This window comes from Triturus cristatus, chromosome 7, assembly GCF_964204655.1.
Source record: "Triturus cristatus chromosome 7, aTriCri1.1, whole genome shotgun sequence".
In the NCBI taxonomy this organism is placed as follows: Eukaryota; Metazoa; Chordata; class Amphibia; order Caudata; family Salamandridae; genus Triturus; species Triturus cristatus.
Window position 1 is genome coordinate 583293986 of NC_140590.1, and position 17284 is coordinate 583311269.

The window sequence follows — 17284 nt, forward strand, 5'->3', positions numbered from 1 at the left end:
CAATCCTCTCAGGTCTCTGTACCTCTCCCTGGGGCACAGGTGCCTCCCATGAGCTCGTCAGCCCAGTGGCTCAAGGGAGCCTTTTTGAAACAGAAGGGGGATGGGAGCACACTGCTACCTCCCAGCACAGTTCGCCCCTTTGCATCCTGGTACATGCAGTTCAATTTAAATGCTTACTTGAAATTTTGCAGAGTGTCTCACCAAAGTTGGTGCAGGTTAGTGCTGTTAATCTCTAGACACATGTGTTTCTGGATTTCATCCTTCTTCAGTAGAGATAAAACGAAATTCTTCTGGGGTTTGCTGAGAAAGCTGCCACAATCCTCTCAGGTCTCTGTACCTCTCCCTGGCGCACAGGTGCCTCCCATGAGCTTGTCAGCCCAGTGGCTCAAGGGAGCCTTTTTGAAACAGAAGGGGGATGGGAGCACACTGCTACCTCCCAGCACAGTTCGCCCCTTTGCATCCTGGTACATGCAGTTTAATTTAAATGCTTACTTGAAATTTTGCAGAGTGTCTCACCAAAGTTGGTGCAGGTTAGTGCTGTTAATCTCTAGACACATGTGTTTCTGGATTTCATCCTTCTTCAGTAGAGATGAAACGAAATTCTTCTGGGGTTTGCTGAGAAAGCTGCCGCAATCCTCTCAGGTCTCTGTACCTCTCCCTGGCGCACAGGTGCCTCCCATGAGCTCGTCAGCCCAGTGGCTCAAGGGAGCCTTTTTGAAACAGAAGGGGGATGGGAGCACACTGCTACCTCCCAGCACAGTTCGCCCCTTTGCATCCTGGTACATGCAGTTCAATTTAAATGCTTACTTGAAATTTTGATTATTAACGCTCTCCAACTCCTTGAGAACTGGACTCAAAGATATAGAGGAGCTAGATGACGAAGATTGGCAAGAAGCGTTGGCCTCCCCTTGGGAGGTGGCAATTTCCTTGAGATTCAAATTAGTACAACTCAAGATACTGCAAAGAATGTGCCTCTCATGCCAAACACTGGTCAGGATCGGCTACAGTGCTAATGAAAGATATTGCGAAGAGGTATACACTGGTTGGGAGAGGTGTTGGGGACAAGATTGGAGCCAGGCATCAAATGGGTGCCTCCTGAACGTATGGGGTGCTATAGACTTAAACAGTAAAGAAAGGACCTGGGTAACGCTGGGAATTATAATAGCCAAGCGCAACATAGCGAAAGCATGGGGTGGAACCGAAACGCCAACAATCCATGCTTGGATGGAGGATATGGAATGGTGTGTGTTATCAGAAAAGTTCATATATGAAAGTCAGGGCTGTCCGAGGAAATGGGACCAGAAATGGGGAAAGTGAAATTCATATAGAGGAGACAAATGTATGAAACCCCTGCTTGATACTCACCCCAGAATCAGGAGGTAGTAGGTCAGTGCAGTGTAGGAGATGTAAGAATATGCTATTGTTTTCCATGCATTGCCAAAAGTAATGGTAATGTATGGAATAATAAAAAAGAGTTTAAAAATAGGACAAAAGCCGAGTTCTTCAGCAACCAGGCATTGGATCCACAAGAATGGTTTTGGCAACCTGGACTCTCTCCCCTTGGAAGTGTTACCAAGTGTTATATGTGGACCCAGCAGACCTGTCAAGCAGTATTTGACACTCAAGAAGGATTTAACGCTTTAGTGTCAGAACTGTTCCCCTAGCCCCATCTCACATATTCTGTGGAGCTTAGAGGAGCCATTTCTGCTCATTCCGGTAAGCTGATTGTTTGCTCCTGGGAAGCATTTCACACTTATTCAAGTCTAATCACTAGCTAACAGGTGGCAGAGGCTTGTGTTTATTAATCACATAAAAGGTAATGGGAGGAATGCTTGCGTTTTTTATAAGCACTGACAGTTGCACAGAAGCATCCCAACTTTTTGTTCTTTTGCTGACCATGCCACCTCCGATTTGACCCAGCCATTTGCAAATCAACTTTGACTCTAATCCAATGGGAATAGTCCAGCTCGAACTGCCAAGCTGGGTCTTTTCTAAACCAGAACACAATCCACCCAAGACCAGTTTCATCCTGACTGGGGCTCGTTAGTCAGGTGCATCTTGATTCCAATGGCACAGTGGGCAAGGGACCCTCTTTACGTGTGTTCCAGTTAAGGGAGGACCATGCCTGGCAGTTTGGACTGGACTTTTCCTATTGGGGATGGGTCAAGACAGGTTTTCATGTAGCTGGGTCCAAATTGAGGTAGCTTGGGAGCAACAAAATGATGAATTGGAATGCTACCCCAAGCAATTGCCAGTGGTTAGACTTATTGCTAGCATTCCTCCCATCACCTTCTGTGTGGCATATGTTAATTAGCCTTGAACAGGATCAGGCAAGTAAAGGGTAACTTTGTAAAAGTTGTGTTTCCATAATATTTATTTAACACCGACTTGACCAAAATCCATTTGTTGCCTAAGTCTCCCTTTGATGGAGTCCTGGGTTTATCTGACCTGTACCTGTACTACCTTCCATCCTACATGGTGCAGATCAATGATTGGTTCACTAGGGGGTAGGAGGACCCGTCAGATCGGCTGGAAATATGCTCATTGGGCTTTGATGTTTGATGGGGCTCTTGATCTTTTCTATGGGGTGCGACTACCAACATCTGATAAGACATCTAGCCGCAGTACCCCTGCGTGCAGTAGATGGCTGTCGATGGACTCCGCGTGACGTCGGTGGCGTCATGTTCATCGTCGTTGTGACTTTGCGTGTCGTCAATATAACTGCCACTCTGTCGCGCTGACGTCTGTTCTGTTCTTTCCGTGCCTTCAACACTAATCCGTTGAAGAGAGCTACCTCCATCATTGTTTTACAGACTTTTTTGACTTTTTGTCGACTTTGTTGGTGTGTTAAGAGTCATGTCAAGCAAGAAGATTTCGGGGTTCAAGCCGTGGGGTGCCTGTCACCGTGCCATATCAGTCATGGACCCACATTTATTTGGGGCCTGGAGTGTGACCATGACTCCAAGTCATGCTCTGCCTGCCGGGCCTTGGCATCGAAGGCTTTGAGGGAAAGGTCCCTAAAGCTTCTCACGCCGTGGCGTCCTGCACCACGGAGGTAGCCTCGATGATCTCGATCCCGGTCTCGGTCAAGAGGAAGGTTCGAGTACTGCTCCGGTGAATCGAAATCATCTTCGTCTAAGTCAGATAAGAGGCACCACAAGAAGCACAAGAAGTCGAAGTGTACTTTGACTTCGCCCCGCCTGTTTTGCGACGCGGCGTATGAACCTCGGCATTCAAGGCCCCGCTCCGTGAGCTGGTGCCTGGGTCTGCTCCGCGTTTCCCTCCCTTTCCCGGGGCGAGAGTGACACTCGCCCAGCTGATGGAATTTTATGATGCCATGTGCGCCATATTTGGGCGGCCTGACCCTGCCGGCATGCCTTCGGACCCCACAGGCTCAGAGGAGGGAGGGGCCCCCGTGGTTCCCATGTCGGAAGCCCCGGCGCCAGGGCCTCCGAGTGGACCCGTTCCCGGGTCTGGACCGAGGCCGGTCGCACCTTCAAAGTGACCTTCCCTGGCGTCACGTCCAGTGCCGATGTCCTCGGCATCGCCAGCGCCCACCGGCAACGCCTCCCCAATCCTCATTCCCGACGACACGGAGCCGGCTCCATGCCGTTCACCCTGCCCTATTCTGAAGGGTTAGGGATGGAGGAAGAGGATTGGGAGGGGGAGCAGGATCCCTTAAAATTACCGCACCAACAAGATCTGGACTGGTACAAGAAACTGGGTGACGTCAGTGGCCCGGACACCTCCCAGTCTCTGGCATGCTTTCCCCTCTTACTCTGGCTAAGGAGTGTGAGAAGTTGGCCTGATATATGATGTCACTAGTTCTAGTGTACACCTTGTATCAGTCCAAACAACCCTAATGGTGATTGGTTGTAAAGTCAACCTTATAGACCAGCTATCCTAGTGGTAGCATGGACAAGAGCAGTCTTAGGCTAAACTCTGTATGGCATGTGAAGCCAGCTGTTATACCATATGTAATCCCTTGAATTCCAAATGAAAGGACACCACAACAGATATATATAAAAATAGAATGTATTTATTCTAGTCAAACCCTCAGCACTCTTTATGAGATTCGAGGTAAGTACAACATAGTCTTATTTAAGCATACATTAAGTCACACAGGTAAGTAATTCAGTTAGGCCCTAGGGGCCACGCAAACCATATACTAAGTAAGTGGTATAAGAACCACTGTCACTAACACAGGATAGGCCTAGGGAATCGCTGGGGCTACACTGTACTACCAAAGGCTAGGAAGTGGGAGGCCTACGGGATTCAGGTTCAGAGTGGACACACTTACGCGTAAAAGGCGATAGAAATAGTAGTTGTTAGAAATTAACAGTTTTAGGACACTTCTGGAATAGCTAGGAAGTCGAGACTTGGAAACTAGACCCTAGGATAGTCAATACCCTTGTGAGCACCGGAGTACTCAAGTTACCTAGCCCACGGGCTGCGGGTGCATAGGTGTGAACTTGTGTCGGGTTTCGTCGTTGACTCCTATGGATGCCTGAAGGAAAGTTGCTGACAGGCAGTCAGTGAAGAGTGTGCGGTGGATCCCAAGGATGGAATCAAGAAGGAAGGATACCTGCAAGCAGAAGGGACAGAGTCTAGGTCACCAGCCAGGAGCCGGGAAGGAACCAGGAAGGAACCAGGCGATGTCGTGCAGATGCAGGTGAAGAGGTGAAGCTTGTTGCAGCAGCCACGGGTACCAGGAGACGTCGAGAACGACCAGGACCAGGAGGCGAGCTGTCCCACGAAGGCTCTTGCTGTCGGCGGCGTCGATGTCGAGTTAGGACCCGACAAGCCTTGGCAAGCGGAACCCACGCAGAATGGAGGACTTGCTTCTTGTGCAGACCAGGAAGGTCTGGGGTGCTTCTCTTTTACAGAGGAGCGGGTGCCAGTCTGGAGGAGCCGGACCAGCAAGATGAAATCACAGGTTCGTCGTCGCAGTGGTCACTAGCCAACGGACCAGCAACCGGACAACACGTCGAGCAACTCAGGTGCAGAAGGGCCCCACGCAGAACACGTGAAGTGTGGGGAGCTGGTCTTCTTTGCAGATGGTGCTCGGGATGGGGACTTCTCAATTCCCCAAGCACAGCCTTGAGGAAGCCTCAGAAGTCGCGCTAGTCAGGTACTAGCCACTTTTCCCAAGTCGCCGGTCCCACGTCGCTTCCACGGGTCTCAGCGTCGCTGCAGATGTGGATCTGGGTCATAGGTGTCTGGAAGTCTCGGCGCTGGTCAGTCTCTGCAGTCGTCCCTCGTAGGATCAGTCGCAAAGCAAGCAGCGGTCGCTGGATGGTGCCTGGTTGCCCAGGGTAGTCACTCCTTGGCCACAAGGGAGATTTCTTCAGTCTTCTTCCTTGGGTCGAATGTCGAAGGTCCAGAGTTTCTGTTCAAGTTGCAGATTCAGGTTAATATAAGTTTGCAGGGCTCAGCTACCTACTGATATACTGGGCTAGTGGGCTTGGCTACCTGCAAGGTCCCTCCTATGGGTGGGACCAGGAAGGGGAGTGGCTACACCCCCTTTCCTTTGTCCAGTTTCGCGCCAGAGCTGGGGCTGGAGTGCCCCAGCACCGGTTTGAACTGGACTATGCATGGAGCACCTTGTGTGCCCCAGGCATGTCTTATTCCTTTCAGCCCTCCTTGCCCCAATACACTAAAGTCTGTCTGGGGAGGTGCTAGCACCTCCCCAAGCAGGAAACTTATTGTCCAGGCCTCCCTGGCTGGGAGGGCTCCCAGCTGCAGGAGGTCAGACTCGTGTCTGTGGCAGCAGCATCCATTTTGTGATGCTGAGGCTTTGGTGAGAGTTAAACAGCAAAGTAGGATTTTAACATGTCTCTCCCTCTAGAAGGGGGGAATAATATCCTCATCACCAGAAATGGTATGGGGGTATTATTCCAAAGTGTTAGACACCTTACACAACATGTTTTGATAAAGCCAAACCATAGTTACCATAACCGTTTAAGATTATAAGGCACTTTAAGAGTATATGGTAGGCTATATCATAGAACAGCTATAAGGACATGGTTCCGAAAGCTGGAGAAAGGCTCAGCTCATGCTAGAGCACCATCTAACATGTTACCAGGCACTCTGCCTCCAGGATTGTTAAGGCCGGCCATAGGAGTGGCTGATAGGTACACATGTGTCTATTTTAAGGGTAGATATAGGTATACTATATCTAAGCAAGGGGTGATTACACGACCTTGCCCCAGCTGAGTGATCAGCCAGTTGTGTCTGATTGGAAGGCCAGACCAGGGGTGGCATAATACATGCTGCAGCCCCAGGGAGGCCTAGGGTACACCTATGCCCTGGGTACCTAGGTTACACTGTACAGGGTCCAATAAGGTGATCCTTACCAATTGGGTATGTACCTCGGGTACATGGAGTCCATTTTAAAGAGAGGGCAGACAGCCTGAGACCCTGAATGGCAGGATCTCAGGCCAACTAAGTCGAAAAACCAGCTAGACACTAGGCAAAAAGTTGGGGGTAACCATAGTCAGATATCCACCTTCCTACAAGGAGGAGGCAGCACCTTTTGACATGGTGGTGCGTTGGGCACCGGAGGTCCTCAACCTGCAGCTTCCCACAGTAGCTGTCAAGACTAATGTCTTGACAGAGGTCCTGCAGCCTGGGTTCTCGAGTTCGGACCCCCTACTGCCTTTCAATGAGGCCGTAACAGATGTCCTTCTGGGGACCTGGCCCAAACCCAGCACAGGGGCCCCTGTGAATAGGACGATCGCTCGCCACCTTTGCCCTGCACCAGCCGACCATTTTATCCTCACCACCCACCCCACCCCACCCCTCAAAGCTTGGTGGTCCAAGCTTCCACTTCTCGTGGCACATTTCCTTCCGCACCCTGGACATCGAATCCCAGTGACTGGAGAACTTCTGCAAGGAAATTATTTCTTACGCCAGTCTAGCATTGCGGTTGGTGAACACCACATGTCTTTTGGTTACTCCCTTTCCATATGGGATACAGTAGCGCAGGTGCTGCCTGGTTGAGAACGTCTGGTTTTTTGAGGGATGTCCAGGCTAACCTCATGGACATGCCCTTTGATGGCTCCCGTCTCTTTGGAGACAAGGCGGATGCTGCCCTTGAGCGCTTTAAAGACTCACGGGCCACAGCCAAGTCTTTGGGCCTCACCACTGCCCCCAGAGCTTCATCCACTTTTCGCTCCTTTCTTGGCTACGAAAGGGGATATCAGCTGCGCCAATCCTATTCCGGCCAGAGGGCCCGCAAGTTCAGCAACCTCTGAGTGGCTGTGGATGCTGTTCACCCGGCCTCGTGGGTCGGGAAACCAGAAGTCAAGCAAAGCCACCATCCCCTCCTCCACCGCAAAACCTTCCTAGTCCGATCCTCCAGGATCTCTCTTGGCCAGTCGGTGGCAGAATACACCATCATCTCCACCACTGGCAAAACATTACATAGGCTACTCCCTCCCCTTTGAGACTGCCCCTCCATCTATGGCTCCAGTGTACGTTCAGCTGATGGAGGATCACCTTGCTTTGATCCGCGAGGAAGTCACAACTCTCTGGGCCAAGGGAGCTATAGAGAGGTTTCCCGGGCCCGACAGTGGTTGCTATTCCCGCTACTTTCTGGTCCCAAAGAAGGATGGAGGCCTTCGTGCTATCCTAGACCTCAGAGCCCTCAATTACTTTCTCAAAAAGGAGAAATTCAAGATGCTCACCCTTGCTCAGGTCCTGTCTGCCTTAGACCCATGAGACTGGATGGTAGCGCTGGACTTACAGGATGCCCATTTGCATATTCCCATCCTGCCTACCCATCGTCGCTTCCTGCGGTTCACGGTGGGTCACGAGCACTTTCAATTTGTGGTGTTCCCCTTTGGCCTCACCAGCGCCCCTTGAGTGTTCACAAAGGTGATGCCGGTGGTCGCAGCCCATCTGCGTAAATCAGGGGTTCCAGTCTTTCCCTATCTCGACGACTGGTTTTTGAAGGTGGGCTCGCCCAAACAGTTGTCTGCCACCACCAGGCTATGGCGAACCTCCTGCATTCGCTGGGGTTCACTATGAACGGGCCGAAGTCACATCTGACTCCGTCTCAGACGCTCCTTTTCATTGGGAAGGTTCTGGACACGGTGCAGTTTCAGGTCTATCCTCCCGAACGGTGAGTCAAAGGTATTCAGGCTATGATACCGATGTTTCAGCTGCTATCTTGGATTCTGGTGAGAATGACTCTGAGGCTGTTGGGCCTAATGGACTCCTGCATTTTGCTAGTGACCCATGCACAGTGTCACATGCAGGCTCTGCAGTGGGACTTGCAGTTCCAATGGGTTCAGCATTGAGGAAATCTCACCAATCTGGTTCAGATTTCAGAGGGCACTACAAGAGACCCCTCTCCCTTCTCCAGATCTCACAGTCGTGACGGATGCATCCCTTCTGGGATGGGGTGGCCATCTTGGGGAGGTGGAGATCAGAGGAATCTGGTCTCCAGCGGAAGCCAAGCTCCATATCAATCTGTTGGAGCTTCGGGTGATTCGACTGTCACTGACAGCCTTTTTGCAGTCAATAAAGGGAAGGCTCGTACTGTAGTACTGCAACAAACAGGGCGGAGTGGGGTTGTGGACTCTGTCAAGAGGCCCTGCGTCTCTGGACTTGGTTGCAACAACAGGACATTTCCTTGGTGGTTCAACACCTGGCCGGTTCTCTGAATGCCAGGGCGGACGAGCTCAGCCGCAGGTGCCTTGCAGATCACAAATGGCATCTTTGTTCAGCGGTGACACAAGGTCTCTTTCAGCTGTAGGGAGAGTCTTGGTTAGACCTGTTTGCCTCCGAAGAGAACGTGCAATGTCAGCAGTTGTCCGATGGAGTTTCCAAGGCAGCTCTCGCTCGGGGATGCTTTTCGCCATGAGTGGAGCTCAGGCCTTCTGTACGCCTTGCCGCCCATACCACTCCTGCACAGAGTGCTCAAGAAGATCAGGGGCGACCGGACACAAGTTATTCTTGTGACTTGGGACTGAGCACAGAGAGTTTGGTATCCTGAGCTTCTAGACATGAGCATCGATCCTCCGGTCAGTCTGCCCCTTCGGTAAGATCTTTTGTTTCTGCAGCAGGGGAGGATTCTCCACCTGAACCTGTCCACTCTCTGCCTCCTTGCGTGGAGATTGAGCAGCGACAGTTAACAGCTTTTGACCTTCTTCCCGAAGTCTGTGGGGTTATCTTGGCAGCCTGGCGTCCCTCCACAAAATCGGTATACGTCTGCTGATAAAAAATGTTTTGTAAATATTGTACAGATCGGTCTATTGACCTAATATCTGCTCCCTTACCTGAAGTCCTTCTGTTTATACTTTCTTTGGCCCAGCAGGGCTCTGCTCTGAGCACTTTGAGGGTTTACCTTTCAGCTCTTTCTTCTTTCCTTCGGCTACCTGATAAGCCCTCTCTTTTCAAATCTCCTCTGGTGCAGAGACTCTTAAAGGGGTTAACCCACTTGTTTCCTCCTTCACCTTTTATTACGGCACAGTGGTACCTTAATTTGGTTCTCACCTTCTGATGTGTGCACTGTTTGAGACACTGCAAAACTGCCCTTTGAGGTTGCTCCCCATCCAGACTTTTGGGTGGCAATAACGTCTGCCAGGAGGGTAAGTAAACTGCAGGCACTGTCTTCCCAGCCTCCTTTCTGGACAAAGTGGTGCTCTGGAGAATTGCATCTTTTCTGCCTAAGTTGGTAACACCCTTCCATCTAGGACAGTTGATTACCCTGCCCACCTTCTATGCACCCCGCAACCTTCCAAGGAAGAGGAGTGTCTCCATCGTCTGGACCCAAAAAGAGCGTTCTCATTCTGCCTCGATCGAACTAGAGAGTTCCAGGTGGATGACCAACTATTTATAGGATACGTGGGTGCAAAGAAATGCTGTGCTGTCCAGATGAGGACTATATCCTCATAAGTTATCATCTGTATAAATATCTGTTACGCCTTAGCGAAGAAGGATCCCCCTGAATTGCTTAGGGCCCGTTCCACCAGTGCGAAAGCGGCCACCATGGCTCTTCAGCGTGGTGTTCCCATTTCCGATATCTGCCAAGCTGCCACGTGGGCATCTCTGCACACGTTCGAAAGACACTATTGCCTGGACTCTCAGGTTCGCAGAGAAGGCTGTTCGGTCGCTCTGTTTTGCTGGATTTTTGGGTCTAAGCCGTTCCGCACTTCCTCCTCCGGGGATGGTATTGCTTGGGTATCTGTTCAAAGGTAAAGAATCTGTGGCTAGATGTCTCTATCAGATGGACAAGTTACTTACCTTCGGTAAAGCCTTATCTGGTAGAGACATGATCTAGTCGCAAATTCCTTACCGACCTACCAATTCTCCCTGCACTGCGGAATTGGTTTTAAGTGTCAGGGATGTTCCCTTTCAGGGTCCTAGCTGTTCATTTTTTAACACACCATGGTCAGTCACTTCATGACTCCGGGCTTCTGGCGTGGAAAGTCGTGAAAAGTACTGATTCAGCATGCGGGAGTGGCGGTTATATTAATGGCGCGGACATCACGACAATGAACACTACACCGACGACATCACGCGGAGTCGTCCGCCACCTACCGGCACTCCGGGGTACTGCTAAGAAAAAAGGTAAGGAATCTGCGGCTAGATCATGTCTCTACCATATAAGGCGTTACCGAAGGTAAGTAACTTGTCCTTGGAGCGCACAGGGTAGTCTTATCTCTAGTACTTCATTCTAGACCTCTACCTAATCATTTTATATTCCATATCAATGCACCGTAACATTCATACTGTAGTGCCCACAGCTCTCTTGAACTGTAGGCCCCTCTCCAACGTCGGCTACCTGGTATTTTAAAGGCACTAGTGGTGTCTGTGTGGAATTACACTGCCCGCTGAGGCTCCTTTCACCCTCATTGGTGACTGTGGCAACTGGACTTCCTGATGGAACTGCCCATCCCCTGTATCACCTAGTAAGTAGCAGCAGCAGTTATAGATTCTGTTTGATAAAGACAGTCAATTAGCCCAGTGACCACATAACAGTACATGGAGTCGGCTGAACGTAGTTCACAAGTATGTCTGTTGGGGAAAAAAGACACTGGTGGGTGCTGTATGCAGTTTCCTTGCTTTCTTTACTTCAGTCTCAGTGGTTTCTTGGTATCTGTTCTGTTTCTTTCCCTTCACTACATGTACCTTCACATTTTCCTTCCTTGTACTTCTGAATGTGCGGGATAATAAATCTCATTGCTAGTAGTGTAAAGTGAAGGAGGCAGACCTATAGCAAGCAGATACCTTAGGTAGGCGAAACTAGGATTTATTGGTATAAGTATATATGTACAAATAATACCACCTCGGGGGCAGGATAGCTTCCCTGCTCTGTCTCCAGCTGCTTCCAACAGACTCTCCTCACACTAGCTTACACAGTCCACATACCATGATGACATCAGTGGCATTCTCTACAGTCATGCTGGCAGGGCGCACAGCTGAGATAGGAAGTATATACAAGTTAAACTTACTGTAGTTGTAAAACATTTTCTAAGATCATACCTTTGTTTTTTGATTGATAGAAAATATCCATCAAAAAACTCCTGTCTATCAAAAACCTCTGGTCATTCTGCTGTTCTTGCTGCTTCTATTGATTTTTCATGCTGGCTGTTGCTACTGCTCCTCTAATTCTTGCTGAGAAATGTACCACTTGGGTGTCTTTCTTAATTTCTGTTCGTTACCATGTTCTTGAAGTCTACAGTAAGAATTCCTTCTTCATTTTCTAGCAGTCTGTTACTTTTTTTATTTTAAGAACAACCAGTGTATTATCTGTCACATTTGTGTAACATTTAACTCAACTTTCTGCTTGGTGTGCTGTCCATGGTTCTTTATCTTATATGTATATGTTCTTCACTTGATTTCTTCTTTTTCTTTTATGCTTTGATTGTTCTTGTCTTTTCTTCCCCGCTTACAGTTTTTCTGGTATCTGGTATTGTCAAAGATACAATACTTAAAATTTTCTAACTCTACTGTGTTCTCTAAGGCAGCTGGAATCCGCATGATCTTTACTTTTGTCACAATCCAGTAAGTAGGATCCTGAGATTGTTTTCACTCTTGAGAAAGAAACTTAGACCATTCCTTCCTTGACCTTTGGTCCTATATTCACCATTGCTTGATGTAAACTGAGGTTCAGCAATTTATGAATAGTTACTGCATATTCCAATGCTTTATGGCAGGTGGTGTGCTCATTTCAGGGATTTTCTCTGGTCTTTGAACCGCAGAGCAGAAGACAAACTCAGCTGGTGGCACCTGGCAGATCATAAATAGCAATTATACCCCCAGGTGTCTTTCAACAATGGGAAGAATCCTGGCTAGTTATTTTCGCCACTATCGAAAACACAGAGTATCAACACTTCTGTGTGTTTGGGTTTCCAATAAGGTTCTCTCTAAGGGATACATTTTGGCAACAGTTGAGCACTGGGACTTGTACGCCTTTCTGCCACGAGTTCTGAAGGAGCTCAAGAACGACCAGGCCAAAGTCATCATAGTGGCTCTGGAGAAGGCAAGGAGTGTGTGGTACCTGGAAAGTCTGTGCATGAGCATCTGTTCTCCGATCAGACTACAGATTTGGGGGGCTCTTCTGTCACAGCAGAAGAGTGGGGCCCTGCACCTCGGCATGGACAGTCTACACCTCCCTTTGTGGAAATTGAGCAGTAGTAGCTGAGTGCAGTTGATCTCCTTTCTGACGTTTTGGATGTCATCCTTTCTGCCAGGTGTCCCTTGACATAAACATTCTCTGGACATTGAGACAAATTTGTGATTTCGTGTGGCACCCACAATACGGGCCTGTTACAGGCCAAACTGTTGGATGTCTTGTTTGTTTTAGGTCTGGCCCAGCAAGGACATACAGTGGGAATTATCAAAGGTTATTTGTTAGTCCTTTTGGCCTTTTGCATTTGATGGACCAGCTGTCTTTGTTTAAATCTCCTGTTGTGATGAGGTTTCTAAAAGGTTTAACACATATGTCCCCCCCCCCCCCCCAACCCTTTGTGATTCTGCAGTGGAATCTTAATTTCGTTGTCACTTCCCCCATGTGCACTCCCTTCGAGCCGATGCACAACTGCTCTCTATGTCTCCAGACTCTGAAGACTGTTTTCCTTGTCACAATAACCTCAGCTCGCTACATGAGTAGACTTCAGGTTCTCTCAGTGCAGCCACCTACACCACCTTTTTTCCCTGACAAACTTGTATCAAACACCAAAGCAGCCTTTTTGCTTAAATGAATGACTCCTGCTCACGTCAGACAATCCATTACCTTTCCAGTGTGCTGTGCTCCATCTCACCCCTGGGCTGGACCCCAAGAGAGCCTTGAGCTTCTATAGTGACTGCACCAAAGACCATCAGGTAGACAGTCTCTTTGTGGGGTAATATGGTGCAAAAAAAGTCAAAGCAGTGCAGAAAAGTACTTTGTCATGGCAGATAGTCCTCTGCCTTAGGATCTGCTATACATTGGCAAGATGCAGCCTCTAGAAGGGCTGAAGGGCTTATTCCAGAAGGTCTAAAGCTGCTACCACTGTGTTGGCAGTCTTGTGCTTGCTCTTAATATCTGCCAGACCGCAATGTGGCCCTTGGGGCACACATTTACTATTGCCTCAACAGCCTTAGCTCACGGGAAGGGCATTTTGCTCATTCGGTCCTGCAGGACGTTTGATGTGAACTATTCCACAGACCCACCCGTTTGGGAGCTACTGCTTTGGTATCTATTCTAAATGTGAGTATCCATCAGAAGAGCAAGTTACTTATCTTTGGTAACACATTTTCTGGTGGATACTCTGTCTAACTGCAGATTCCTCACAACCTCCTACCTCCCAATTCTTTGAAATGATATTTTTCCATCTTAAAAGTTTCCAAACTACAAAACCTCATACTATATAGGGTTCCATCGTCGGGAGAAAAGTCAACACGGAGCAGTACCGCACCACCTACCAGCACGCAGCAGCAATGCTGGTTTAAATCGTCTGTATCTAGTCTGGTGCCTTGGGCTATTCCAGAGGTGAGGAATCTGCGGTTCGAGAGAGTAGCCACCCGAAAGAATTTTTTCAAAGGTAAGTAACTTGTTCATTTTGGCAGATCTACTAATTGCATGAAAGGTTATAGGCCAATAAGAAAATGCTTGTTTAAATGGAAAGTACGAATGAACCATAACTACACAATGATTACTGCCACTGTATTGTATATAGAGGATACTGAACAGGTAATTGTGAAATGGTCTAGAATTGCCATTTAGGTGTTCTGTTCACATCATAAACCATAGAGCCAAATGTCACCAAAACCATGAAATGACAATATTGAACCTTATTGATATAAGGAGAAAATAAAATATTAAGATACAGAAATATTGAGTTGGAAATATCGTGATACAGAAATATTGTGTGCAAAAAAATTGTTGTCAAGAATATTGATGTAAAGGTAAGTAATATCAATGTTAAAAATAAAATAAAGTGTTCATATTTACAAAAATATGTTGTTAGTATTGATGTTAGAAATATCTATGTTAATATTGTTTACACAAATATCATTAATATCCTTTTTTAATTACTTTTATTTATTTTACTATATATTTTAATCGTACATGTTATAAATAGTTTGTATAATTATTGTTAATGGTTTTTTAATTTAGTTTATTTTTGTAGTTGTTTTTAAATTTAAGTTAATAGTTATTTCCCCAATTTTTATTAACATGACTGGTTGTGAGGTTTATAGGGGTACAGGGTGGGACATAAATTAATTATAATTAATTAGTAATTACATATCTGAAAGAAACACGTTAGATTCCTCACCTTAGAATATCCCTAGGCGTCAGGCTGGATCCAGAAAGATTTTTCGTCAGCAATACCCCTTGCGCGTCGCTAGGCATCGTCTGCGGCTCCGCGTCCGTCGTCTGCGTCGAGCGCCGGAATGACGTCGTCGGAGTACTTAGACGCCGCCCTCGCGCGCTGACGTCAGTTCTTCTTTTTTCCGCGCCAGACAGCGCCGATCCGGGAAGAGCTTACCCCTTTAGTCACTTTTTGACTAAAACTTTTTGGACTCTTTTGTCAACGTCGACTCGAACTGGTGCCGGTAGAATGCCTGGTTTCAAAGCCTGTGACTCCTGTCACCGACTGATGTCGGCAGGGCCGGACTGGGAACCAAAACCGTCCCTGGCAAAGTGCTCGGCCGGCCCCCCCGGGGCTTGGGGGTACCGCCGAGCTCTTTGCCAGGGCCGGTTTTCGGCCGATGTTGTTACAGGGCCAATTTTGCAGCTATGCTGCCAAACGGCCCTGTAACAAAAACGGCCCCCAGGGGCCCAAAACCGGCCCCCACCCATGCGGCGCACCGGGGGATTGGGCACGAAGGTACAGGTATCCCGAGCTACTCAGTCTGTCAATCGATCCCCCGATACGACTGCCTCTTCAGGAGGACCTTCTGTCGCAGCAGCAGTGGACGGTCCTCCACCCGAACCTGTCCAATCTCCACCTCCATGTGTGGAGATTGAGCGGCGACAGTTGATGCCATTTGACTTGCCTCCTGAAGTCTGCGATGTGATTCTGGCAGCCAGGCGTCCCTGCTCAAAATCGGTATACGCCTGCAGGTGGAACAAATTTGTGGCATGGTGCACAGCAAAGGCTGTGGATCCCCTTTCCGCCCCTCTTTCTGAGGTTCTTCTCTTTCTTCTTTCCATGGCTCAGCAGGGCTCTGCTCTGGGCACCCTTAAAGGTTATCTTTCAGCTATTTCTGCTTTCTTACGGCTTCCTGATCAGCCTTCTCTTTTCAAATCCCCTGTTGTTTGTTGTTTCTCGCTTCTTCAAAGGCATTACTCATATGTTTCCTCCTGTCCCTTTCGTAATGCCTCAGTGGGATTTGAACCTGGTAATGACATATCTGATGTGCGCTCCCTTTGAGCCACTTCATAATTGTCCCCTTCGTCTTCTCACTCTTAAGACTGCTTTCCTGATTGCCATCACCTCTGCTAGACGGGTGAGTGAGCTCCAGGCTCTATCTTTTAAAGCCCTTTTTCTTTCTGTCCATCCGGACAAGGTTGTTCTCCGGACTCGTCCTTCCTTTCTTCCTAAAGTGGTGACTGCCTTTCACATCGGGCATTCTGTCACATTGCCCACCTTCTTTCCGCCTCCGCATCCTTCGAAGGAGGAAGAGAGGCTCCACCGTCTGGACCCAAAACGGGCGCTGTCCTTTTATTTGGATCGCACCAAGCAGTTCTGGGTGGACAACCAACTCTTTGTTGGCTACGTGGGCGCTAAGAAGGTGCGGGCGGTACACAAGCGAACCATCTCTCGGTGGATCGTTTTGTGTATAAAAGCTTGTTAGTCCTTGGCTAAAAAGGATCCTCCTGTAGGGCTGAGGGCCCATTCCACTCGGGCCACAGCGGCGACAACTGCCCTGGGCCAGGGAGTCCCCTTGCAGGACATCTGTCAGGCAGCAACGTGGGCCTTGCTGCACACGTTTGCCAAGCATTATTGCCTGGACAGCCAAGTCCGGAGAGACTGCTTCTTTGGCCGTTCTGTTCTCCAGGACTTTCTACTGTGATCTTGGTTTGCAGACCCACCACCTGGGTTGGTATAGCTGGGGTATCTATTCTAAGGTGAGGAATCTAACTAACGTGTTTCTTTCACATGAACAAGTTACTTACCTTCTGTAACGATGTATCTGTAAGAAACATTAGTTAGTTAGATTCCTCACCAACCCACCCATCCTCCCCGTTCTGCGAACCGACATCTAGGGTTAAGGTTATCTTTTTCAGGGCCCTAGACTTTTTGGCACCATTGTCGGTCTCTTGCATGGCTCTGCATTCCTGGTGCGGAAAGCTATGTACAAGACCTGACGTCAGCGCGCGAGGGTGGCGTCTAAGTACTCCGACTACGTCATTCCGGCGTACGACGCAGACGACGGACGCGGAGCCGCAGACGACGCCTAGCGACGCGCAAGGGGTATTGCTGACGAAAAATCTTTCCGGATCCAGCCTGACGCCTGGGGATATTCTAAGGTGAGGAATCTAACTAACTAATGTTTCTTACAGATACATCATTACCGAAGGTAAGTAACTTGTTCATCTGATAAAAACTACTAGCCGCAGATTCCTTAACGTAGAATTATCCCCAGGCATGAGACTGGACCCAGAAAACTTTCTTGCCCAGCATATCTGCGTTCCGGGGGGAGGTACCACACGACTCCGCCCCGACATCCTCCGCGGGCGTGACGTCAGCGAGGTCACATAAGCCCCACCCCGGGGTGCTGACGTCAGTTTTCTTCTTTTCCGCGTGCAACGCGGATCCGGATCGTGTCCCTGGCCTGTTTC

At 48.8% G+C, this 17284-nt stretch overlaps 1 protein-coding gene across 3 annotated transcripts in view; it reads left to right on the forward strand.

The window, feature by feature from the left end:
* Positions 1 to 17284, forward strand: part of SPAG9 (sperm associated antigen 9) — a 1633747-nt gene that overhangs the window by 1529527 nt on the left and 86936 nt on the right. The gene's annotated exons all lie outside the window — the stretch shown is intronic.